We start from the raw sequence: 24,738 nt of genomic DNA, 5'->3' as shown, positions 1-24,738 counted from the left end.
GCTAATGCGTTTTGCTGATTCACCCTGCGGCCTTTACTCATCAAGGACCAGGGAAGCAGCAGTCCTCTGGGCAGTCGCCAAGTGTGTGTCCTTGTGGAGCTTACAGTCACACTGATGCCTCCTCATGACTTTCAGGGTTTGCTTTTATTAACCCACACTTTACCAAACAGGAAGCAAGGACTTTGGTCAGAAGACCAGCAAGCTTACCAGTGTGGATCCAGGACTTGAACGCAAGTCTGCAGGAAGTACAGGGCAGGTGGCCTGGGGCACCACCTCCCCATGGTGGTGCTTCCTGTCTAAGTGCCATCAAGGTCCCTGCATGTCACTTGTCTGTCCGTGGAAGAGCAGCCGCCCGCTTCCTCCCCACTGCGCATCATGTCTGGGGCCTGGTGAGGGACAGCTGTGGGCCAAATCCAGGCCAGTTACAAGAGTGCTTTCCTCCTCTCCAAAATGAAGTCTTGGAATGTAGGGTGCTCTCCACAGAGCCGTGATTGGAGGTTTCCTCCCTCTTAATAATCCTTTTAAAGAAAAGTCGCAGTAACACCCGCAGGATCTGTGATCAACAGGCTGAGAAACACTTCCCCACGGTCCCGGCAGCTGGGAGATGAGCGAAGCAGAGGAGCAGCCATTGCGTGCATCTCCAAACACCTTCTCCCAGGATGGCGTTCCCTCCAGCTCTGCAGCCGGGGTGGGCGTGGGGTTCCACTCTGCCAGCATTGAACTGCGGTGACAGTTTCAGCCAAGCGGACGCGCTCCACAAATATGCATTGACCCACGCTCTGCCCAGACCTGTGCTGGGTGCTCAGGGAACAGAGATGGGACACTTCCCTGTGCTCCAAAGCGGTGGGAAAGGTGAGCCTCCCCACGGGAACCGGAGTGGTGGGGAGATTTTCACTGGGTCAAGCAAGGGAAGGCTTTCCAGGTGGTGATGGCAGCGTGGGCAAGGGTGCTGGGGTGCAGCTGAGGAGCTGAGTGTGGAGAGGTGAGGAGGCAGTGGTAGGAGGGGACACGTAGCCAGAGGGACACAGCTGGAAGGTGGGCAGAGGCCACTGGGGGGACGGCTTGACTGTAGAAGAGGTGTTGGCTTCAGCCTTTATGAGATGTTCAGACCCTGAACTATCGCAGACTCAGTCCTGGTCTCACCCGGAGCTCACGCAGGGAAGTGTCTTGGAGCTTCAAAAGTGTGGGCACGACCTGGCCTTTAGGGCAATCAGGAAAATTCTCCCTTTCTTGCTCTCCTTCCCTTCCTTCCTTTAAAATTTTTTTCATACTTTTTTGAAAGTATTTTTAATTTATGTTTTAGTCAAAGGCTTAATGGCTCTACTAAGTAAAGAGTTCAACAAAAAAAGCAAAAGGATTATAGTCCAGGAGGAAAACAGGAGCTATAAACAATAATCAAGTGAAAGATGTTCAACTTCACTCAAAGTTTCAAATGGTCACAGAGTCATTAACACTACATCAGTGTAGTGTTACTCCTCCCTTAACTCTCTGAGACACGCAGCTCACGGATCCCATACCCAGGTAACTGGGAGGCAGAAGGATTCTTTTCTTTTCTTTTCTTTTCTTTTCTTTTCTTTTCTTTTCTTTTCTTTTCTTTTCTTTTCTTTTCTTTTCTTTTCTTTTCTTTTCTTTTCTTTTCTTTTCTTTTCTTTCTTTCTTCCTTCCTTCCTTCCTTCCTTCCTTCCTTCCTTCCTTCCTCTCTCTTTCTTTCTTTCTTTCTTTCTTTCTTTCTTTCTTTCTTTCTTTCTTATTAAGATTTACTGAGAGGCAGAGTTACAGAGAGAGCAGGAGAGACAGAGAGACAGAATTTGGCATCTGCTGGTTACTCCCCAAATGGCAGCAACAGCCAGGTCTGGGCCAGGCTGAAGCCAAGAACCAGAAACTCCATCTAGATATTTCACATCAGTGGCAGCAGCCCAGCCACTTGGAACATCTGCTGCTGCTTTCCCAGACGCATTAGCAGGGAGCTGGATTGGAAGCGGAGCAGCCGGGACTGGATCCAGCCCCTCCATGGGGTGCCATCATCCCAGGCAGTGGCTTAACCTACTGTGCACAGTGTAGCTCCAATGGGCAGATTAATTTTTTTTTACAGGCAGAGTGGACAGTGAGAGAGAGAGAGAGAGAGAGAGAAAGGTCTTCCTTTTTGCCGTTGGTTCACCCTCCAATGGCCGCCGTGGCCAGCGCACCGCGCCTATCTGAAGGCAGGAGGTAGGAACCAGGTGCTTTTCCTGGTCTCCCATGGGGTGCAGGGCCCAAGCACCTGGGCCATCCTCCACTGCACTCCCGGGCCACAGCAGAGAGCTGGCCTGGAAGAGGGGCAACCGGGACAGAATCCGGCACCCCGACCGGGACAAGAACCTGGTGTGCTGGCGCCGCTAGGCGGAGGATTAGGCTAGTGAGCCACGGCGCTGGCCCTAGCAGATTAATTATTAAGGAACTAGAAACACATGACTGACAGCTCTAGCATTGCCTCATCAGAATGAGCACCTTCTGTGCTGACACTGTGCTGAGCACGTTCACCACCACCGCTTCTGATGCTCCAACCTCCTGGAGTAGATGAAAATAACACAACACCAAGAATGGCAACTCATCAATAGTTGGTATTGGCTCACTGAGAAATACATCGTAAGTGCGAGGAAAGGAACTTGAACTACAGCCGCCTTGCTGGAGCAGGTCCCGCCATGGTCCCTGCAGTGCACAGGAAGAGACTGAGCCTGAGAGCCCAGGGCTTTCACCCAAATCCAGCCTCTGCACACAGCCACCCTGTACCCAGCACACCGGGGCCCCTGCTGGGAAGCTTATGTAAGGAGCTGTTCCACAAGTTGCAAAACACGTTGCTGATGAGTGTGACAGTCATCAATGAATCCAGGTAGAAAAACAGTATTAGCAGATTAATCCACCTTTATGTTTATAAATCTTTAGGTTTATTTTGTTTTACTAGATGCCTAAGCTATGTGTTTCCTCGTACCATTTAGAAAGCAAAAGCAATTTGGAAATGAGGCAGTAACTTAGTGCTGATTTTTAAAAGCTTTTATGGATATATTTATTGATTAAGGATTTCTTCAGTGGTTGGCTGAGTTCCCCAGGTTCCAGTCCCAATATGTCAGGCAGTGTTTGCACTTAGGAAAAGGACTGAATGTGCCTGCTGGGTCCAGGTGTTTCCAGGACCATGGGAAACACAGTGGGAGGCCCAGGTGTGCCATAAATATATATATTTATACATATAAATATATATTTAGTATTATTATTTAGCATTTGTCTAAATATATATATATATATATCTGAGATTTTATTTATTTGAGAGGTAGAGTTATAGACAGCGAGAAGGAGAGACAGAGAACGGTTTTTCATCTGCTGGTTCACTCCCTAAATGGTCACAACAGCCCGAGCTGGGTCAACCTGAAACCAGGAGCCAGGAGCTACTTCCGGGTCTCCCACGTGGGTGCAGGGGCCCAAGGACCTGGGCCATCTTCTATTGCTATCCCAGGCCATAACAGAGAGCTGGATCAGAAGAGGAGCAGCCGAGACTAGAACTGGCCCCCGTATGGGATGCCGGCACTGCAGGCGGAGGATTAACCTACTGTGCCCCAGCACATTCAACATCTCCTGAGCAGCGGTGCAGGGAGCCGGCTGGGCTCGGTGCCATGGGGGGGGGTGGTCGGTTACGGTCCTTGAAGCCGGGAGGGTGCTAAGCGGTACCTTCTGGTAAACACAGACGGCCGGGGTGCATCCCTGAGTTTCTACTTTAAATAGATCTTTTGAGACTGTCTGGTCTATCCAGCAGTTTCGCAGTCCTTTCCCAGCTCTTTCTCATCCCTCCTCAAGCTCCATCATCCTGTTCCCTGCCCTGAACAAAGCCCCATAGTCCCTCCTGCGTCCCTTTGGCTCCACATCTGCCATCACATGACTGCACTGAGCTCTGTGAGCCTTGGTTTCTTTCTGGGAAAGACCAGGTGACAACAATCCTGTGGGAAGATCCTGGGAGATGCTCTGTGCCAGGAAAGTACTGGTTAGGGACCCCTGGGGAGTGCTCAGTACTGCTCAGGACTTAGAGGTTCTGTTTCTTCCCTCCTGAGTCGTAAGGACAGGGGCTCCTGCGTCCTTCCTGGATGACACTCTGCATTTCATCTTCTCCTCTCATCAACCGTGCTAGGATGGTCATCGTGTCAGTCTCCTATTGCTATGTAGCCAATTAGCTCAAGCATGAAGTATAGTGAGCAAGAACAAGCATGTGGTATACATTCGCTGTGGGCACGGGCTGCTAATGATGTGTCAATGCAGGATCATCAATTTTTGGGGTACAGCAGCTGGGAGGTACTTAAGTGAGTGCTTCGGGTTCAGGGTCTCTCAAGAGGCTGCAATCACAGTCTTTAGGGGCTGCAGTCAACTGGATGTCCACCTTCAAGTACAAGTTCACTGATGGGCTGAGGTGGGTCTGTTGGTGGGAGGGTTTCATTCCTTCAATATGGACTTTATCACGGGGATGCTCATGGCATAGCTGCAGGCTTTCCAGAGGGAGGACGAGGGGGGGGGGGGAGACACCCAAAAGGGAGCAACCCCCATTGTCTTTTTTTTTTTTTTGACAGGCAGAGTGGACAGAGAGAGAGAGAGACAGAGAGAAAGGTCTTCCTTTTGCCGTTGGTTCACCCTCCAATGGCCGCTGCGGCCAGCGCGTTGCGGCCTGCGCACCGCGCTGATCCAATGGCAGGAGCCAGGTACTTATCCTGGTTTCCCATGGGGTGCAGGGCCCAAGTACTTGGGCCATCCTCCACTGCACTCCCTGGCCACAGCAGAGAGCTGGCCTGGAAGAGGGGCAACCGGGACAGAATCTGGCGCCCCGACCGGGACTAGAACCCGGTGTGCCGGCACCGCAAGGCAGAGGATTAGCCTAGTGAGCTGCAGCGCCGGCCCCCATTGTCTTTTTTTTTTTTTTTTTTTTTGGACAGGCAGCCCCATTGTCTTTTACAACTTAATCATATAATGACAGACCACAACTTCTGCCATATTCTATGACCAGGCCTGGTGCCGTCCACAGGGCGTCAACGTGGAGAACATTGCTGGCCATCTTGTAAGCTGGCTGCCACAGTTGCTCAGATCTGCAGCAGGGACAGCAGAATGTTCTTGGCATGCCCTGCACTGGGAATGTGCCAGTCACTGGGATACAAGAATGAAAAGATGCGACGCGTAGTAATGCAATCAGGAGATATTTGATGGAGGAACAAAAAGTTCATTTTCTTAAAATTAATGCTGATTTTTTTTTGCTCTTCAAACCTCCAGCATTGTCTAATGGGTTAAGTACACATTTCTGATCTAGACATTTATGAGCTTCCTATTGTAGCCCTGTCCTCCAATTTTAGTTTGCAAACCCAGCCTGTGCTGCCCTGAAACTATTAACATCAAGCTCGAGTGAGTTAGCCTGGCCTCCCACGTGCCCACGCCTCCGTGCTCTCGGCAGCAGCTTCCCTGCTCCCTGACGGTGGCATAGCTATGCCTCCAGCAGCTCTGCTGACCTTCACTGAGCACAGGACTGGTGCTTAGCAAGTTTGGCTGGAAAAGGATTTTCCTGCAGAGATTGCAGAGGGTTTCTGACTATGCTGTTGGTGGTTTTGTCCAATCTAGCATCCTTAACCCTCAGGAGGACAAAGGCCATTTCCACTGTAAAACCCTCCTAAAGCACTTGCTATAAATGGCTCTCCATCGTCCTGGAGAACTGAATCACAGGTTCTTTCCCTCCCATCTTTCATGGGTGATGTGCCAGGTAGGATTTGTTCAGATGCAATCTTCCCACACTGGTAGAATAAATATTTTTGACTCCACAAGTGAGTTATTCACATAAACACTAAAGTTGAAGACTTTCTATGCAGAGTCAAGAAAGCATTTGTCTAAGAAGCTACCCTGTCTAGCACTTGATAAAATGGTCTGTATTTAGATGTGCTTGGGAGCTACATATTTTTTGAAAGCAGGATAGAAGCAAATAGACCATCGTAGCAAGAAAAAACTAATAAGTTCTAAAATCAGGAAGTCCTAGATTCAGATTCTAAATGCAACTCTTTCTACCTGACCATCTTTGGCCAGGCCACTCAACATCATTTTACGAAGCATAGAACTGAGGCTTGGAGAAAGATAAGTATTGACACAGAACCTGCATGTATCAGTGGCAGGAACACAGTATTCGTATATGTAAATGCATAATGTAACCCGAGAGCCTCCGAGCTTCAACTTCCTCTTTTATAGGAGGTACATGTAGCGCATAGGATATACACATACCACTTTAAAATTTTATTAAAAAAATTCCTTGTTTATTCAAGGGTCAAAGAGAGAAAGAGAGATCCCATCTGTTAATGCACTCCCTGAATGGTTGTAACAGCCATGAGTTTGAAAGGTCAGGGCCAGGGTCAGGAGCTGGGCAGGCAATCCAGGTTTCCTATGTGGGTGGTAGTCATGCATTCAATTGAGCAATCGCTGCTGCCTCCTAGGGTTTATGTAGGTGGGATGTTGGAGCCAGAATCCAGGTTCCAGACACTGAAATCAAACCTATGGGTCATAGGCATCTGAATTGCCTCTGTGTTGCACGTGTCACTTTAAACCCTAAGTTTCAGTGTGTGCAAGTGTAAATTGAGGTTATTAACTGAGCTCTGCCCATCTCGTCTGACCCTCACAACTTAGTGAAGTAGAGTAAGCACAGCCTCTTTGTAGAGCACTCTTCTCTATAATAATACCTGCCATTAGTACATGCTAACCATGGTCCTTGAGACACAGACTCTAAGTTCTGGGAGTCTTGAGTTTAAATCTTGGCTCTACCACTTACTAATTTTTTAGAAAAGATTTATTTGTTTATTTAAAAGAGTTACAGAGAGAAAGAGAGAGAGAGAGAGAGAAGAGAGAGAGACCATGTGGCCACTGGTTCACTCCCCAGACGACCACAATTGGCTGGGGTTGGGCCAGGCTGAAGCAAGGAACCAGGAGCATCATCTGGTTCTCCGGGGGGCGCGGGGGGGGGCGTGGCAGAGGCCCTAGCATTGGGCTATCCGCCACTGTTTGTCCTAGGCCATTAGCAAGGAACTGGATTAGAAGTTGAGCAGTTGGGACTCAAGGTGGTGCCAATATGGAGTGCTGGCATCGCAGGTGGTGGACTTACCTGCTATGCCAACATGCTGGTCCCAGCCATTTACTACCTGGGGGAAATAAGCTCATTCCAGAGCTTCTTTGACTCCAGCCCATGTAGCATGGGATCCTTGAATCACAGGATTACTTAAAGATGGAATGGGGCCTGTTGGGGAGAGGACCTGGCACATTCGCTCCTCTTCTTCCCTGCACCTGGGAGATTGTCTGAGACATGGGAGTGAGCTTTCCCTAGATGGATATGAACACAGCAATTTCCTCTTTTTATTTTCTGTTAGTGAATGGTTCTCCCTTAACAAGCTTGGGCACCTGTTCTCTCGGATGTTGTTGAGAACTAACTTTATTCCCTGGCTGTCCTGAAGAAAACAGGCATTAAAAAACCTTCTTCGTGGTTCTACTGCTCATATCAGAGAGGAACAGTGGGTTCTTTCTGTAGCTGTTCTGTCCTATCCTGGGAAGAGCTTGGAGGCATATTTCATGGCTAAGGCAAGTGCTTTTCTTCAAACTTAGGTTTAAGCCTTGAGCAAAAGGAATCGTAGACTAACTTTTACTGTTAAGGCTGTGGTTCACTTTGCTGGTGGAACTTCACTTGAAAGAAGGGCTTGCTCATCCATCAAGTATTTATTTAGCACCTACTACATACCAGATGCTGCCTTGGCAGCCTGGAGAGTCAGGCGAGTATGTAGGAGAGACAGGTGGAGCAGTGTGGTGTGGGGGAAAGAGCCCTGATCTGGTGCTAAGAAGCCTGGGCTCAACTCCTGGCCTTTGACCTTACTTTTTATATGAAATGTCTTTGAATCTATCATGCTTTCCTACTTCATAGAGCTATTTTGAGGCACATGGTATGCAAGCTAGACCTCCGAGGTGTAGACAGACCCAGGATGGACTCCGGGCTATGTCACTTATGTGACCTTGGGTCCATCATTGCGCTCGTTGGAACCTCTGTTTTCCCATCTGCAAAGTGGAAACAGTGAGTCAGCCTTTGAAAGACTGCTGGGGGCCAGTGCTGTGGAGTAGTGAGTAAAGCTGCCACCTGCAGTGCCGACATCCCATATGGGCGCCAGTTCGAGTCCTGGCTGCTCCACTTCAGATCTAGCTCTCTGCTGTGGCCTGGGAAAGCAGTAGAAGACGGACCAAGTGCTTGGGCTCCTGCACCCATGTGGGAGACCCGGAAGAAGCTCCTGGCTCCTGGCTTCAGATTGGGCAGTTCTGGCCATTGCGGCCATCTGGGGAGTGAACCAGAGGATGGAAGACCTCTCTGTCTCGCTCTCTTTCAAATAAATAAAAAAAAGAAAAAGAAAAAAGAAAGACTGTTGGGCTGATTCACAGTTAAGGGTAGCAAATGAGAATAGGTTTTAAAGTTCAGGGTAAGAAGATTTTTTTCAGGTGAAATTGGAGTCCCTTCTGAAACTATTTAGCTCTTTACAAAATATATCTATTTGAGAGTCAAAGAGACATGGAGAGAGGGAGAGAGAGAGAGGGCACACTCCCATCTGCTGGCTCACTCCCCAAACGCCCAAAATGGCCCCTGGCTGGGGACAAAGCTGGAGCCAGGACCCAATACATGTCTCCCACATGGGGGCAGGAACCCCATCACTTGAACCATCACTGCAACCCCCGGGAATCGGGAGAAGATTTGAGAGTGGAACCCGGGCACTGCGACATGGGATGCAGGTGTCTTAACTGCTGGCCAAATGCAACCCCCCCCGCCCCAGTTCTTCTTGAGGTTAATTCTTGCACTCATTTCCCAGTTAGATCCGTATGCAGTAGGCTGACAGAGGACTAGAATCTTTTTTTTTAAAAGATTGTATTTATTTATTTGGCAGGTAGCTACAGATAGTGAGAGGGAGAGACAGAGAGAAAGGTCTTCTTCCATTGGTTCACTCTCCAGATGGCCGCAATGGCTGGAGCTGCACCAATCCAAAGCCAGGAGCCAGATACTTCTTCCCAGTCTCCCATGCGGGTGCAGGGGCCCAAGGACTTGGTCCATCTTCTACTGCTTTCCCAGGCCATAGCAGAGAGCTGGATTGGAAGAGGAACAGCCGGGACTAGAACCGGTGCCCACATGGGATACCAGTGCTGCAGGCGGAGGATTAACCTACTGCACCACAGCGCCAGCCCCAGGACTAGAATCTTTGCTCTTGTTCTTTCCACTGTTCTGAGAAAACATTCTTGGTTCCTAAAACCCGGAGTGAAGAGAAAGTGACTTAGCAAAGTAACTCCTGTGGCTGCTTGTTCTTGTCAGGGGTCTCCCCTCCTCTTGGTGCTGGCCTCCGTCCTGGCTTTGCTCTGCCTGTGTAGACCTGGGCCCAAGACACCATTCTCCTTCCTCGCCCAGCTCTGGCTCCCAGGTCATTTCAGTGAAAGCCGGACTCTCAGATGATCCCTGGAGGTGGCGCCAGAGCCTCCATTCTTTGGTTCCTGCTGTAAATCTGTCTACGGAATCCTGGCATTCTGAACTGTGGGTAATCTTTGGCCCAATGGCCTCTCTGAGCGGGGCGCTGTGAGTCCAGAGTGGAAAGAGTCACTGATGTGCTGGATCTGTCTCTATCCCTCAACCCTCTGTGGGGGCAGAGGCCTCGCTAAGCCTCTGCAGAGATTTTCCATAAGATAGGCACTAGCAGGGGCTCCAAAGCCCACACCTGCCCTAACGTCTGGCTACTCAGCAGCAGCACGATGCCCCTCCCAGGGCTCTGCTTGCTGGAACCGATGCCCATGGACCGTTTAGGGAGGCAGTGGAGGGAGGAAGGAGTCAGGGCCCGACTTGAGGGTCTAAGGAGGGACCAAGGATGTTGGGGGTGGGTGTGAAGGGATCAGGTGACATCCACATCCCTGATGTCTAGAGAACTGAGAGTGAATGGCAGGCAAGAGGGTATTTTCCAGATGTGAAAGTGAGAGCTGGCTCATGGCCGCGGCAGGCCAGGGCATTCCTTGTTGGTTCCCAGGATCCTTCACGGCACGCTTCACAGGGCCTCTCTGTTGGCTTCTCAGGCCTGATGCCTACCTGGGAAGCTGCTCCCACCTCTTCCCTCTGAAAGCCTCAGTCTCCTTGTTTGTAAAGTAGAGACGATGACAGTTTTTGCCCCAGACTCTGGGTGCAAAATCATTTTGGGTATCAAAATGCAAATGTCTCCAAAAACTTGAAACCTGCAAGCCATGATTGGAAATGTAGAAAGAACAAAAATAGCTCATGGGAAGCCAGTGATCTGGGTAGTTACACCTTAACCACGGAGTGCAATCCTGCCCTCTTACTGTGCTCTGATTTACCAAGTTCCTATCACACACTCAGATCTCTTTCAAAACATCTCATTTCATCTCTGTATTTTAAAAATGCTATGATCCTAAAACACAACACCAAGAGGCAGGACGTTCATTGAAGTCGTTGCCTTGTATTTTATTTTATTATTTTTCACTTGTAAGAAGTAGAGAGAAGGGCTCCTGCCTTCAAATTGGCTCAGCTCCGACCATTGCGACCATCAGGGGAGTGAACCAGTGGATGGAAGACCTCTCTCTCTCTCTCTCTCTCTCTCTGTGCCTCTGCCTCTCTGTAACTTTGACTGTCAAATAAATAAATCCTTTTTTAAAAAAGAGGTAGATAGAAGAAGAGAGAGAAAAGGATGGAGAAAGAAGAGAGTTAGAGAATGCTTCCATCTACTGGGTTACTCCCCAAGTGCTCCCAGTGCTTGGGGCTGGGCTGGGGCTGAAGCCAGGATCCAGGATTTCAATCCAGGTCTCCCATGAGGCTGGCAGGGGTCCCACTACTTTAGCCATCACTGCTGCCTCTCAGGGTGTGCATTGTTAGGAGCTGGAGCTGGGAACTGAACCCAGATACTCCAATGTGGGCAGTGGGCATTTAAGCTGGTACGTCAACTGCTAAGGTACCCTCCACACACATTTCAGTATCACATGAAATGATTGTGAGTGGTGGCCAATTGATTTCCAGAGGAAGGGAATCCTGACTCTCCACCCATGGAGATGGCACAGGGGCAGGTGCAGATCCTTCAGCATTCAGCGCCTCACTCGGGAAGAGCCCCTGGTCTTCCACGTCTGCCAGCAAGAGCTGTGTCCCTCACCAGGGCAGCTGGCGCCGCCTGCCCTTGCAGTCCTTTCTCCCTCTCCCACCCCAAGACATCTGCTGCAGCCACACTGGTCTCTTCGCCATCGTTCCAGCCTATCTGTGTCTGCAGCTCTCTGTCTTAGAAACCTCATCACCCCACCTCCCACCACCACTTCAGGGACCCTTTGTTTCCAGGCCTCAGCTTCAGCTCCATTTTCAAATTGGCTATTGGCATCTCTTGCTGGGAGTCCTGCCTGCAACTCACATTCAACATGGTGAGAACCTGCCTTGGTTCTCTGTCCCCAAACAGTCCTCCTCACCGTCACCCATGTTCCATCAAGCACTCCGCTGCTCTCCCAGACACCCATGCTGGAAATCTCAGAGCCGGATAAGCTTCCCCTTGACATTGTTACCCAGAGCTGCCCCATTCCATCAAGTTATCCTGATTGTAGCTACTGATGTGGACTGCTCACAGATCCCGTAGGTTCTATTGTGGGTTCTGTCTCCTACAGCCTGGGTACCAGGAAGCTGATGCACAAAGAGACCTGGATATTTTGTGGTTTAAGTAAAGCAGGTGTTCACCTCTCTCTTGTGTAGTTGTGGCTCCAAGGTGGGCAGGACTTCTACTAGGATGTGCAGGAGCCCAGGCTGGAAGGTCGGTCTGTTGTTTGTGGCGTGAGCCCTGTGGCTGCTCCCTCTGTTCCCATTGTCCAAGCTGCAGAAAGAATGGATGAGAGGGGCTCATGGCATGCAGCTGAAATGTCTTCAAGGAGTGCCTTGGACAGTGCACTCATCACTTCAGCTCATGTCCCTGGTCACCAGTCTGAATGTGGTCACATGAGCACCTTCAGCTGAAAAAAAAAGAAAGCTGCAGACTGTAGCCTACAGCTGGCAGCCATGTGTGCTAAAAAGGTGCCGGAGGCGTGACTTTAACAAGGAAGAAAAGGGGTCTGAGTACTGTGGGGATCGTCACCATTCATTTAAAAAAAATTAGTATTAGAGAGGCTGAGAGAGAGAAAGAAAGAGAACAATTTCTCCCATCTGCTCGTTCATTGCCCCAAATGCCGGCAACAGCTGAGATGGGCCAGGGCTGAAGCCGGGAGCCAGAAACTCAATCCAGGTCTCCCCTGTGGGTGGCCAGGATCTGACTACTTGAGTAGTGGCCGCCTCCTAGGAGCTGCCGTAGGAGGAAGCTGGAATCTGGACCTGAACTCACACACCCTGATGCAGGTATCTAACTAGTGTCTTAATTGCTAGCCCAAGAACCCACCCTATTACCTTCTTCTTTTTTTAAAGATTTATTTATTTGAAAGTCAGAGTTACAAAGTGGCAGAGGGGGAGAGAGAGAGAGAGAGAGAGAGAGAGAGAGAGAGAAAGAGGTCTTCCATCCGCTGGTCACTGGTTCACTCCCCAGATGGCCTCATTGGCTGGAGCTTCGCCGTTCTGAAGCCAGGAGCCAGGAGCTTCTTCCAGGTCTCCCATGTAGGTGCAGGGGCCCAAGGACTTGAGCCATCTTCTACTACTATCCCAGGCCATAGCAGAGAGCTGGATCAGAAGTAGAGCAACTGGGGCTCAAACTAGCACCCCTATGGGATGCCGACAATGCAGGCAGTGGCTTTACCTTTTATGCCACAGTGCTGCCCCCTTATATTATCTTAAAGATGAGGAAACTGAGTCTTATAGACATGAAGTGACTTGCCCCAAGGTCCCTGGCCCTGTTAACACTGGCTCCCAGGCCTGCCCAACATGAAGACTTTTTGTTACCTGTCAGGGCCTCTCCATGACCAGCATGCGTGTGACCAGTATTAAGTGATCACAGAACTGAGAGACAGCATGGTGAGTCAGATATGGGGCTTGATTTTGCCAAAAAAGCGGAGCTGGAAGCAAGGTAAGGGTGGGGTCTACTGCTTAGGTAGAAGAAAGGAGAAGGAGAAACACAGAGATTTCTCCTTAGCAGTGGGTTTGTAAGTCGCTTCAGTTCCAGGTCTAGTCACTTCAGTTCAGACCCACAAATACCTCATCTGTGAAAGGCTGGATCTGATGATGAAGCACCAGCAGGTGATGCTGGAACCCTTCAGAGTGTGCTTTACCTTCAGACTATACCCCAGGAACCGTGGCTCAGCCCAGGCCCTCCGGGACCTGGCTCCTAACTCTGCCTGAGCCCCCTCTCCCTGCTCCGCAGCACGTGGCCTGCCGTGGCTGGCCTGGCCACTGAGCCTGTGCACACACCTGGAACAATCCGTCCCCACCACCTTCTGGGGAAGAATTTGTACGTCCTGGCAGCTGGCAGGATTTCTTCCCCAGGGGGCCGGCCAGCCTCGCTCCTCCCTGGCTGGGTTAGGGATTTCCCTGTGCAGCAGGCATTGCTCTTCCCTGTCGTGGTGTAGTAGACTCATGGCCCAGGAGACACTCATGAGCTGCTAGAATCCGCACTCCACAAAGCAGGCCCAAGGATTTTCCACTCCGGGCCTCCAGCCCCAGGGCAGAAAGGGAGAAAAAAACACAAGTGGAATCTCCCTTTAAGATTGCAAATGCCTTGAGGGAATTTCATTCATGATTCCTTTCACCCAATAAACTTGTCTATGTCCTGATCTCCTTTGCTTTTAAAGATACCAGACCCATGAGAGTGCTTCAAACATTTGTGGAAAATAAAATAGAATGACAAATCTATCTTGGGCAAAATACAAAAACAAAACAAAAACCACTGAAAACATGGAGGGGCCGCTGCTGTGGCAAAGCAGGTAAAGCCTCCGCCTGCAAATCCACCATTCCATGTGGGTGCTGGTTTGTGTCCTGGCTGCTCCACTTCCGATCTGGCTCCCTGTTAATGAACCTGGGAAACGCAGTTTTCCATGAACTTTTGTAGCACCCACACATCAGATGAAAACACCCTAATGACCTCCTTTGAACCTTAATTGCTTCTTTCAAGACCCTACTTGCAAATGCAGTGACATTGTGAGATTTGGGAGGCGGGGCTTGAACAAATGAGTTGTGGAGTGGCATGGTTGGGCCATCCACTGTCATCAAGTGTTGGCGGACAGAAAAGAAGGAAGAACTGGAGGGGAGTGCTCACGAAAGATACCTGCAGAGGCCCTCGGCACTGTGGAGCGTGGGGCTCACTCCTCTCTGCATTTCTCAAGCCTAAGGCAGGGTGCTCCTCGGATAGCCATGAACGAGTGAACGAAGAAACCAATGAAGGAAGAAGCCTTGGGTCTTAGGAACGTTGCCACTGGTGTCGTTCTCAGATGCCTTCTCTCCTGTGGGGTTAGAAAGAAGCTTCACGTTTCTCATTTGCCTCCAACAACAGCCGTCAAGATCAAAAATTTCCGACTTGATTAAACATAGAGTAGTTGAGGCCACCAAAGGAAAGCAAGTATGTGCTCAATCAAATCTCTTATTTGGAAAATATTATTGTTTTTTTCCAACAGAGAGACCAAGGGCCCTTTATCATTGCCTGGCTCTTGAAGCCTGCTGTTTAAAAGCCAGGATGGAAATTTAGGAAAATACAGTAACTTAGATTTAAACATGATAATCCCTCTTATCTATTACATTGTTTACCGTTTTTACAGAAGTCTCTCACTTCCATGATTTGATTTGATCCTCACAACAATTCCAGGTAGTGGGAAACAGAAAGAGAATGAGCTCTGAAGGCCAGGCTAAGGCTCACACCCAGCTCTGACACCTCCCAGTGGTGAACACGTGGGCAGATCGGCCGCTTTCTTTAAGCCCTGAGCTTCTCATTTGTGCAGTGGAGACGGTAATATCAACCAACGTCTTAGCTTGCTCTCAGGTTAGTTGACATCACATAGAAAGAGCCTAGAATATTCTGGCCACCCTCAAAATACAGCAAAAGTTTAAACCCGAATATGAATGCTGGTCCTTCTTTCTGCCTTTTCTTTTGTGAAATAGAGAGAAGACAGTAAATACCTCATAAAACCATAGTGGCCATTGAGTGACCAATGCCAGCACAGATACATGCTCAGTACAGGATAATTGGGGTTACTCTTTCAAGACTCTGGTACATTTTCTCAAAGATAGGCATAGTTACCAGCTTCCTCCTGACTGTTTCACATTTTACCTAGCCTCTGCCTTGGAAAAGTCTTTCACGTCCAGCTGTTGGAGAGACTGACAGACGCACGGAAGCAGTCCCTGAGCAGGACGGAAGAGCCCGGCTGATTCTCCCTCGCTGTGAGCCCTTGGGTAAGTCAGGTCTTCTCCAGGCCTCTGCTTCCTTACCTCTGCTAGGGCAGACTTCATCAGTGGAAAGCTACCTGCAGCCCCCAGTAATCTACGTGATGAAATCTTTTGCCCAAGTGCAGTAAAAATCCCTAGCACTTAAAAAGGGGAAATTTAATCGGAACTTTTCTGATGCGTGTGCACTTAACCAAACAAAAGCCTGCTTTATAAGAGCTCTTTGATGTCTAAGCTGCCTAAGGAATCATTTTTTTTAAAGGGCATTTTAAAAGTTGTTTTCTTAGAAACAGGAAATCAGGTTTTGGCACAAGGGAAAGACATCCAAACACAGCAAGACTTGCGGGATGGCGGGAGGAGCCGGTTGGTTTTCCATTGGCAGGAATCTAGAGGGCTTTCAAGACTGGCAAGAGGTGGCCCAGGCCACCCTGACTCAGCCTCCCAAGATCTGCCAGCTCCGAGTGTGGTGCGAACGTCCTGGTGGCGGCAGGGGAGATGGGCCTCCATCCAACCTCTCTCCAGCCTTTCGAGACGTGTTCAGTGCCTCCTCTGCTCCCTCAGTCCCGCATTCTACTTCTTTCTTGTTGGCGATACTTGGTGGTCTAAATCGCCAAATACCTCAAGTGATCTCTAAGGAAAATATTTTTCACTAGATGATCAGTGTTCCCTTCCAGATAAAAAGAAAAAAAAAAAAAAACCAGATGAACACACATATGAGTGCATGTGGGGGCGGGGGGAGAAATTGCAGTTACCTCTTTGAAAAGCTCCTAAAAGTTCCGTAATGCCTAGTGATTTTATCAAGTGAAGGAGTCATCAAGCAGGCAACAGGGTGGAGGAAGGAGGCCCCAGCTCTGCCCCACAGCAGCCAGGTGACCTGGGTCAGATCCCTTCCCCTCTCTGAGCTGCTGTTCTTCATGGCCAAGGTGAAGAATGGAGGTCTGGGCACAGGGCTGCTGGTAAGAGCATGTGGACTCATGTACACTTGAAGCCCCGAGTAGGTACTCAGCGAAGGCCTCCCTCTGCTGAGCTGCAGGCTTCAGTGGGTGCAGAGTCCTCTTGTTGATTGACCAGTCCGTGCTATGTCCTTCCAAGTTCCGGCACAGATGCTGAGAGGTGGGGTGCTGCAGGGACTGGAGTGCTGGGCCATGATCCCTCCCCCTCCTCTCTCACCCACCCCTTTTTCCTCTTTTCCTCTCTCTCCTCTTCTTCCTCTTCCTCTTCCTCCACAAGCCAGGTGCTGTGGTTCTTCCCCCTTCTCCTCCTTCTGGCCCTCCCCATCCCACTTCCCCCATCCCTACTTCTTCACCTCCCGTTCTCTTTCTCTTCTCCGAGAGCCAGATGACATAGCTCCTCTTCCTCCTCCTCCTCCTTCTGCTCTGTCTCCCCCTTCTTCACCTCCTGCTCCCCTTCTGCTTCTCCTCCCCCTCTTCCTTTTCCTCCTCCTCCTCTCTCTCTTCCACCAGAGTTTTAAAAACCCACAGGATGAAGCTTACCCTTTCCAACTTTGAGGTATCCAGTGCAACAGTGCTAACTAGATTCATCTTATGCATCTGAGCTCTAGAACTTTCATTTTTTGCAAAACTAAAATTCTGCAGCTATCTGACAGCAACTCCCCATTGTCCTCCACCCACCCCTGGCAACCATAAATCTGTTTTGTGTTTCCATCAGTTTGACTGCTCGTGAGATCTCATGGGTGGAACCATGCAGGGTTTCTCCTCTTATGTACAGCTTATTTAACTTAGCATGTCCCCCAGGTCCATTCATGTTGTAGCATTGGACAAGATTTCCTTCATTTTCAAGGCTGAATAGTATTCCATTGTGTATATGTTCCATCTTTTCTTTATCCATTTTTCTCTGACAGTGGGCATTTATGCTGCTTATATCTCTTGGCTATGGTGAATAATGCTACAACTAACATGAGTCTCTTTGAGACTCTGCTTTCAATTCTCTTGGGCATATATCCAGAAGTGGAATTGCTGGATCATACAAGAATACTATTTTTTAGAAGTTCCAATTATTCAAAGTGGCTGCACCATTTTACAGTTCTGCTAGCAATGCATAAGAGTTTTAATTTGTCCACATCCTCACTTTTGTAATTGTCTGTTTTTGTTTTGTTTTGATAGTGGTCATCCTCATGGGGGTGTGAGATAGCACCCTATTGTAGTTTTGATTTGCAGATGATCTAGATTCAAACCTGCTGTATGCATCTATTTTATTTGATGGCCTTATGATGGCCTTCATGTGAAATCCAGTATAATTATTTTCAATTTAGGGTGATGAGCAGGCCATGAGTGGGCAATATTCTCAGGTGTCTGGTTTCTTAGTGCTACTGCAATACAATATCATAAATAAGCTTAATGTAACAGAAACCTATCATCTCTTGGTTCAACCTACAATGCAGCCATCTCCTAGCTTGAAATCAGAAGTTATCCAAAGCAGCCCGGAGCTGACAAGTGAAAGGAGGAAGGCAAGCTGGAAGCACAGAGGATGTGGAGCCCAGCTGAGGAAGTCACATTCCTTGAACTCTTTCCCCGAAGCCAGCAGGCTGAAGGAAAGCCTCAGGCTAGGCAAATGCTTGTATCTCTAAATGCAGCAAGGTCCCAAGCAAAATCAAAAGGGTTGAACTTGTAGATACCCTCCCTGCTGTTGGTTATGTGAGTCTGGTTTAATGACTCAGGATGGCCTACAGTGAGTGCCCTTTGTTGGTCAACATCAGCATCTCAGGAATGGAGTCACTGGTAAGTGTGAGAGGAGACAAGTCTAATCCCAGCTCCCACTGATTACCTGGTGCAGGCTGAAAATTGGACAGGAATGGTATGTAATAGAGTTGTAGTACTCCACTTGTGACGTCATACCCCCTAACTTGTGCTATGGTTATGGATATAAGACTCGCAGTGGACGCTGTAATGTGCCACCTCGATCCTCCTTCAGGAATACAATACTTTGCACCCCAGTGGTTTGGACATGTTTCAGACCTTCTCTGGAAACTGCCCTGGGTTGGAGACAGTTCCATCAGCCAAGGTCATGCCCCCTTTCTGGAACAGCCTGCATCTGGTGACTTATTTGCTCAAAGCAGAAAGCCACTATGTTTGGGAGCAAAGCATGGAACTCGGAAGGCCTTTCCAGCTTCTGTGTTCCTTGTGCGGTAGCAGAAGCTTTGGCTGTTGCCTGGTTTTTCCCTCTGCTTCATCTTGCATCGTTGCCTTTCATCTACAGGTGCAGCTCTCAAGAAGGATGTCTTCATAAGTGTCCTGCCTGCTAATTTTGTCTCAGAGCTACTTCCCAAGCAATCTGACCTGCAGAGCAATATCTTCCTGGATTTGAAGATGAGCATCCCAACTCCCTAGAGAAAAGCCTTGGAAAAAGAAATGACTCTAACTGGCATATGGTTGTAGTCAGAACATGTTTCTCTCATAAATTAAACAGAGAATGGGAAGATCCAAGTTCCAGCTTTCAAAGACACACATGACTAGAGAGCATCTTTTTGGCTTTGATTCAATATCATGATTATGGGAAGGGAATGGCATATATAGTGAAAACAAAATCGAACCGTATATTTGCTGAGAAAATATTTGCTTAATCAGGGAAGTCTCTGTAAGCAAAGGCATGCACACACAAAGTTCTTACATCTGACAGGTGGGAAAAGCAAGCTGCAGACCATGTTTTCTGTCCGGGCTGTGGCCATGCACAGAGAGAGGGGTGTCCTTTGGTGCTGGTTCTGTGTAAATGCTTCCCAGCTGGTGGGAACTGCTCTGCACCCGCCAGAGCCACTTTCTAAGAAAGGAAGAATTTTAAGAGGGGCTTTTTGCAAAGTCAGCAGTAGACCTTCCAGCTGCTTGGAAGATGTTTTGGCAGGGCTGGTGTGGGGCAATAATAGCTGACAGGAGTGGGAATGTGATTAGAGAGTTCCCACCTGCAGAGCTGAGCCAACAGACATGTGCTAATCTTTGCTGACATCAAGGTGAGAAGAGTCTTAAGCACCCTTCTCATGAAACCAATGCCTCAATGCTGAATAGAGGCCTGTGGCTCATGGGCACACATCCCGTTTGCATTTCGTAGGTTGAAACCAGGCAGTGTAGGATCACAGACCCTCTGTTTCAGACCTTAATAGAACCTCAAATCTTACTACTGCTACTCAGTGCTCTAAAGCCTTCCATGGATGTAAGTTGGCTGGTGGTATTCTCTTCAGTCATCTTCGGGGCCTCCTCAAGGAACACATTTCTGGTGCTCACTAGTATTTCTGTTCTGCTTTTAGGAGCACGGGGTGCTCTTTCTGTGGCCTTGAAGTTAAACAAGGCTGTGTGATTGGGTTTAGCCAAGTACAATGTCAGGAAAAATGACGTCAGTTATTGCTGGGTGCAAATGTTGAAGAACTGGAGAGCCTTTCTCTGTGGTTCCTGTTGTTGACGCCAGAGAACTTAGGTTGGAGTCTTGGAGGTTCTACTTATTAACTGTGTGTGTTTTGAGGCCCAGAGAGGCCATTAACTTGCTTTTCACCTTTAGAGAAAGGAGACAAAATAGTATGTGTCGTACACAGTGGTTTTGCTTGACTTGTGGTAGGTCAAGTAAAAAGATTATTTCTTATTCTCTCCACCCCAACTCTTCAACAACATGAGAATACTTGCTTTTGCCTCCAAATGCTCTGCATTTGTAGACAAGGAATATCTCCTGAATTCTTTATTTTAAACTTGAGTTTTTGATAAATTGCAGTATCATATGGGACATTATTGGGACCCGTCAGAAAGCAGCCTGGAGTTTATATATGTCAAAGAGGCTGACCTTGGCTTGCAAAATGAGAAAAGTGAGCATTCCTGAAAGTCAGAAAGATGAATAGAATATGAGTATGAAAATAGGAAGACAAATGCTCTAAAACCAAGCTCTTACATGTGTAGAGTGTAAATCTTAAATGCAAAGTGGACACTTCAGCAGTTCTTACTTCCAAGGCTTCCACAATGTACTTCATTTAGCCCTTCAATCAAAAATATTCACCAAGTTCCCACCAGGTGCCAGGGAGTGTACAAGGCACTGAGGACCAAGCGATGAACAAGATAGGAAAGGTCCCTGCCTGCCCTTAGAGGACTTAACTCTTCAGAGAGACGTGCAGTAAACACGGTGGTGAGCGACAAAGAGGCTGCCTTTGGGATGAAAACAGTTTTGAAGGAAGTGGGCCTTGATGTGCCAGAGGAGCAGGGATGTGGTCCCTGCGTGGTCCAGGTCATCAGGAGGACGTTTCCCAGGCCTGGTGGGTTTGCTGAGTGCTGGAGTCGAGAACCAGCCAAAGGAATGTCATGGGGAGAGGGAAAAGCTAGTGGAAGTCTTTAGCGTGGGAAAAGGCTTGGAGGGATAAGCAGGGAGGCCCCTGTGACTCGAGGAAAAGGAGAGGAGAGAATGTGTGGAACAAGATAAGAGAGAGAGGCCTGGGCCAGAACACACAGAGCCTCCTGGCCACCGCAAAGGGTTAGAACAAAATTCACATTGCAACATGGGCATGTAAAAACAGTGGGGACATTTTCTTTTAGTTTCTTAAACATTAAGGTGTAACTGACATACAATAAACTTCAAGAAGTTCCTGGGAAATGTGTATTATGAAAAGACTGCATGGATTTTAAAAATGCACCAAAATACACTTATTTTTTCTGTTAGAATATTTATTCATTTGAAAGGGGTTGGGGGGGGGAAGAGAGAGAGATTTCCCATTTCCTGATTCACTCCCCAAATGCTAACAACAGCTGAGGTTGGCCAAAGCCAGGAACCAGGAACTCAGTCCATGAATAGCAGGGACCCAACTACTTAAGTCATTACTGCTGCTTCCCAGGGGCTGCATTAATAGGAAGCTGGAAGAGGGAATGGAGCTGAGACTTTGAACCCAGGCACTCCAATAGGAGATGTGGCAGTTCCAAATGATTTCTCAACTGCTATGCCAAACACCAGCCGTAATGAAAAGGATTTGTTTCTTGTTATTTATATGAAAGGCAGAATGAAGGGAGGTAGGGAGACTGAGAGATCTTCCACTCACTGTTTCATTTCCCCAAATGTCTGCAATGGCCAGGGCTAAACCAGGCTGAAACCAGGAGTTTGAAACTCCATCTGGGTCTCCCATGTGGGGAGCAGAGGCCCAAGTACTTGGGCCATCTTCTGCTGCTTCGCCTAGGCACTTTAGTAGGGAGCTGGGTTGGAAGCAGAGTGGCCAGGACTTGAACTGGCATGCCAATAAGGGATGTTGGTATTGCAAGTGGTAACTTAACCTGAGGAGTCACAACACTGGCACCTCAACGTTATCTCTTTTTTTAAGATTGATTTTATTTATTTGAATGGCAGAGTTACAGAGAGAGAGCGACGATGCCAGGAGCCAGGATCTTCTTCCCATCTCCCATTTGGGGGCAAGAGCCCAAGCACTTGGGCCATCCTCTGCTGCTTTTCCAGGTGCGTTAGCAGACAGTAGGATAGGAATTGGGGCAGCAGAGACTTGAATTGGCGCCCATAGAGGATGCTGGTGGCCTTACTCAGTCTGTCACAACACCAGCCCTTCTCTTTCGTTTCCTTTCTTTCTCTCTCTCTCTTTCAAGTAGATAAAAGTAAATAAACATTAATAACTTAAAAATATGGCTTGTGTCAATCAGCATAATTATTTTGAAATTCACCCATGTTGTATGTTCTGTTTCATTGTTGAATCATATTTCATTGTATGAATGTGCTACAATTTGTTTATGCATTGATCCTATTATTGAACATTTTCCCCCAGTTTTTGGTTATTGCAAATAAAGCTGCTAGGAACATTTGTGTGTCAAGTCTTTGTATGGGTTATGTTTCATTTTCCTTTGAGTAAATACCCAGGCTGGATCATGTGGTAGTTCTATATCTCACAGGGCCTGGAGGCGGGCAGTGTGGTGTAGAGGGTTCAGCTGCCACACGGACGCCCACATCCAATAGCAGAGTGCCTAGTTTGAAACCTGGCTACTGATCCCTTCTTGGCCTTTTGGCTAAGATCAAGTGTGAATCCCAGCTATTGCCCTTCTCATCCAACCTCATGCCAAGTCACGGCCTGAGAGGCAGCAGGTGACGGCTCCAGTAAGTGATTCCCTGCTACCACATGGGAGATCTGGGGGGAGTTCTCGGTTCCTTGCCTCAGCCTGGCCCAACCCCAGATATTGAGGCCATTCGAGGAGTGAACTAGTTGATGGAAAAACTCTTTCTGTCACCCTCTCCCTCTTTTTTGCCTTTTAAAAACAAACATTTTTAAAAAGAGAAGCTGCTGAGTTGTTTTATAAAGTAGTTGTATGGGGCTGGCACTGTGGCACAGTGGGTTAACGCCCTGGCCTGGAGCGCTGGTATCCCATATGGGCACCAGTTTGAGACCTGGCTGCTCCATTTCCCATCCAGCTCTCTGCTGTGGCCGAGGAAAGCAGTAAAATATGGCCCAAGTCCTTGGGCCCCTGCTCCCATGTGAGAGACCCAGAAGAAGTTCCTGGCTCCTGGCTTTGGATTGGTGCAGCTCCGGCCATTGTGGCCATTTGGGGAGTGAAACATCGGATGGAAGACCTCTCTCTCTCTCTCTTTCTCTGCCTCTCCTCTATCTGTGTAACTCTGACTTTCAAATAAATAAATAAATCTTAAAAAAAAAAAGAAAGTGGTTGTAACATTATATATTCCCTGCCTCAATGTATGAGAATTCAAGTTTTTCCATATCCTTATTAACCTTTGGTACTCTCAATCTTTCAACTGCAGCCATTCCAGTCAATGTTCAGTGGTTCCTTATTGAGGTTTGATTCACCTTTGCCTGATGACTGTCACATTGAGCATCTTTTTATGTGCTTATTTGCTATGTTTATTTTTTTCCTTTGTGTTGTGTGTGTTCACATTTTATCCATTTTAAAAATTGGGCCTTTAGTTATCTTATTATTGACTTTTGAGAGTTCTTTGTTCCAGATACAAGATCTTTATCACATTCATGCTTTGTGAATTATCTCCTCTCACTCTGCACTTTTTGTTTTCATTCCTTAACGGTGTCTTTATCAGTTTGTTCTTTTATGGATTGCGGTTGTGTTATCATAGTAAGGCATCTTTGCCCAAATCAAGGTTACAGATTTTTCCTTATGTTAGTTTCTCAAAATTTTATAGTTTGGATTTTACAGTAAATTTTCACTGATCCACTTCAGTTCATTTTTCTATATGGAATGATATATCAATTGATAAAAGCTCATTGTTTTTGGCAAGCATCTAATTGTTTCAGCACCATTGTTTTTAAAAAGATTACCCTTTCTTCTCCATTGAATTGCCATTGCTTCTTTGTCAAAAAACCAGTTGGCTATTTGTGTGTGTCTATATGGGCTACCTATTTGGCTCCATTGATCCATTGATCTATTTGTTTATTTGTTTATTTATCTAATTAACAGTAGTGCATGTCTTAGGATTACTGTAGCTTTACAATGAAACCTGGATCAAATGGTGATATTGATATTTTGATAACATGGAGTCTGCTGAATATTGTGTGAGAAACAGTTTCACCTGTCCATGCAAAGGATGGACTCAGAAAGTGCAGCAAAAGTGACAGTTTATTAACTTTTTTGCAAGACTGGGTGCCTGGTTGGCCAGCATACCTGGGATCATTTACAGCAAGCTATTTATTGCCTAGCATGCAAGTCCAACCCCCAGTTCCTCATTGGCTGAGTACTATGGGGTTACAGTCTTCCCGGCATTTGCTTCAGCTGTTCTGGCTACGAACATCCTGTGTGCCCAAGAACTGGCAGGTGCATGTGACCTAGCTGTTATGCTAGCTAGCTACTTGTCTGTAAGCTGTTATGCTAGCTAATTGTATACTCACAGCTAAACATCTTACTTTGAAAATGAACCAAACGTCCAGTTCTCACTTGTTGGATGAGGTAACTGCAGCTCTCCATTCACTTAATTATCCTTTAATTTCCCTCTACAATATTTTGTGTTTTTGGCATGTAGGTCTTTCACTTCTGTCAGAGTTATCTCTGTGGATTTTACATTTTTAATGCTACTGAAATGCTACCTGTAAAATTTTTTCTATTTCTGAGTGTTCATTGCCAGTATATATAGATACAACTGATAGTTTGATATTGATAATGTATCTTTCCACTTTGCTGAACTCATTTAATTCTAGTAGCATTTTTGTAGAGTGCATTGAATTTTCTATGTAGATTATTTTGCTTTGTTTGAGTAAAAAGAGTTTTATTTCACCTTTCTAATCTGGATGACCTCTATTTAATTTTCTTACTTGATTACACTTTCTAGAACTTTCTGTACAATGTTGAATAGAAGTGGTGAGAACAAACAGAATTGTTTTTTCCTGTTCCTAGATGGGGAGGAGATTTGGTCATTTACAATTAAGTGTAATTTTTTTT

General features: G+C 47.5%; 2 long non-coding RNA genes across 3 annotated transcripts in view; one reads left to right on the top strand and one right to left on the bottom strand.

The window, feature by feature from the left end:
• The first annotated feature begins 61 nt into the window (after positions 1-61).
• On the top strand, positions 62-22,146 carry LOC103350173 (uncharacterized). The gene is made up of 3 exons (XR_518256.5): positions 62-852; positions 15,262-15,379; positions 18,587-22,146. It is a non-coding gene; the product is annotated as an uncharacterized LOC103350173 (long non-coding RNA).
• The window catches only part of LOC149125703 (uncharacterized), a 40,598-nt gene continuing 24,771 nt past the window's right edge, over positions 8,912-24,738 (bottom strand). Inside the window, exons 3-5 of one of the 2 annotated variants that reach the window (XR_016237351.1) lie at positions 14,262-14,436; positions 11,762-11,894; positions 8,912-9,144 (exon numbers count right to left, since the gene is read on the bottom strand). This is a non-coding gene — a long non-coding RNA (uncharacterized LOC149125703). Of the gene's footprint in view, positions 9,145-11,761; positions 11,895-12,385; positions 12,725-14,261; positions 14,437-24,738 lie in introns of those variants that run through there. The other variant, XR_016237352.1, reaches the window with a different exon arrangement.

Source organism: Oryctolagus cuniculus, chromosome 7 (genome assembly GCF_051225735.1).
Source record: "Oryctolagus cuniculus isolate XC-2025 breed Fujian yellow rabbit chromosome 7, ASM5122573v1, whole genome shotgun sequence".
In the NCBI taxonomy this organism is placed as follows: Eukaryota; Metazoa; Chordata; class Mammalia; order Lagomorpha; family Leporidae; genus Oryctolagus; species Oryctolagus cuniculus.
The sequence above is the reverse complement of the archived record's forward strand: the minus strand, read 5'-3'. Positions and strand labels throughout refer to the sequence as shown.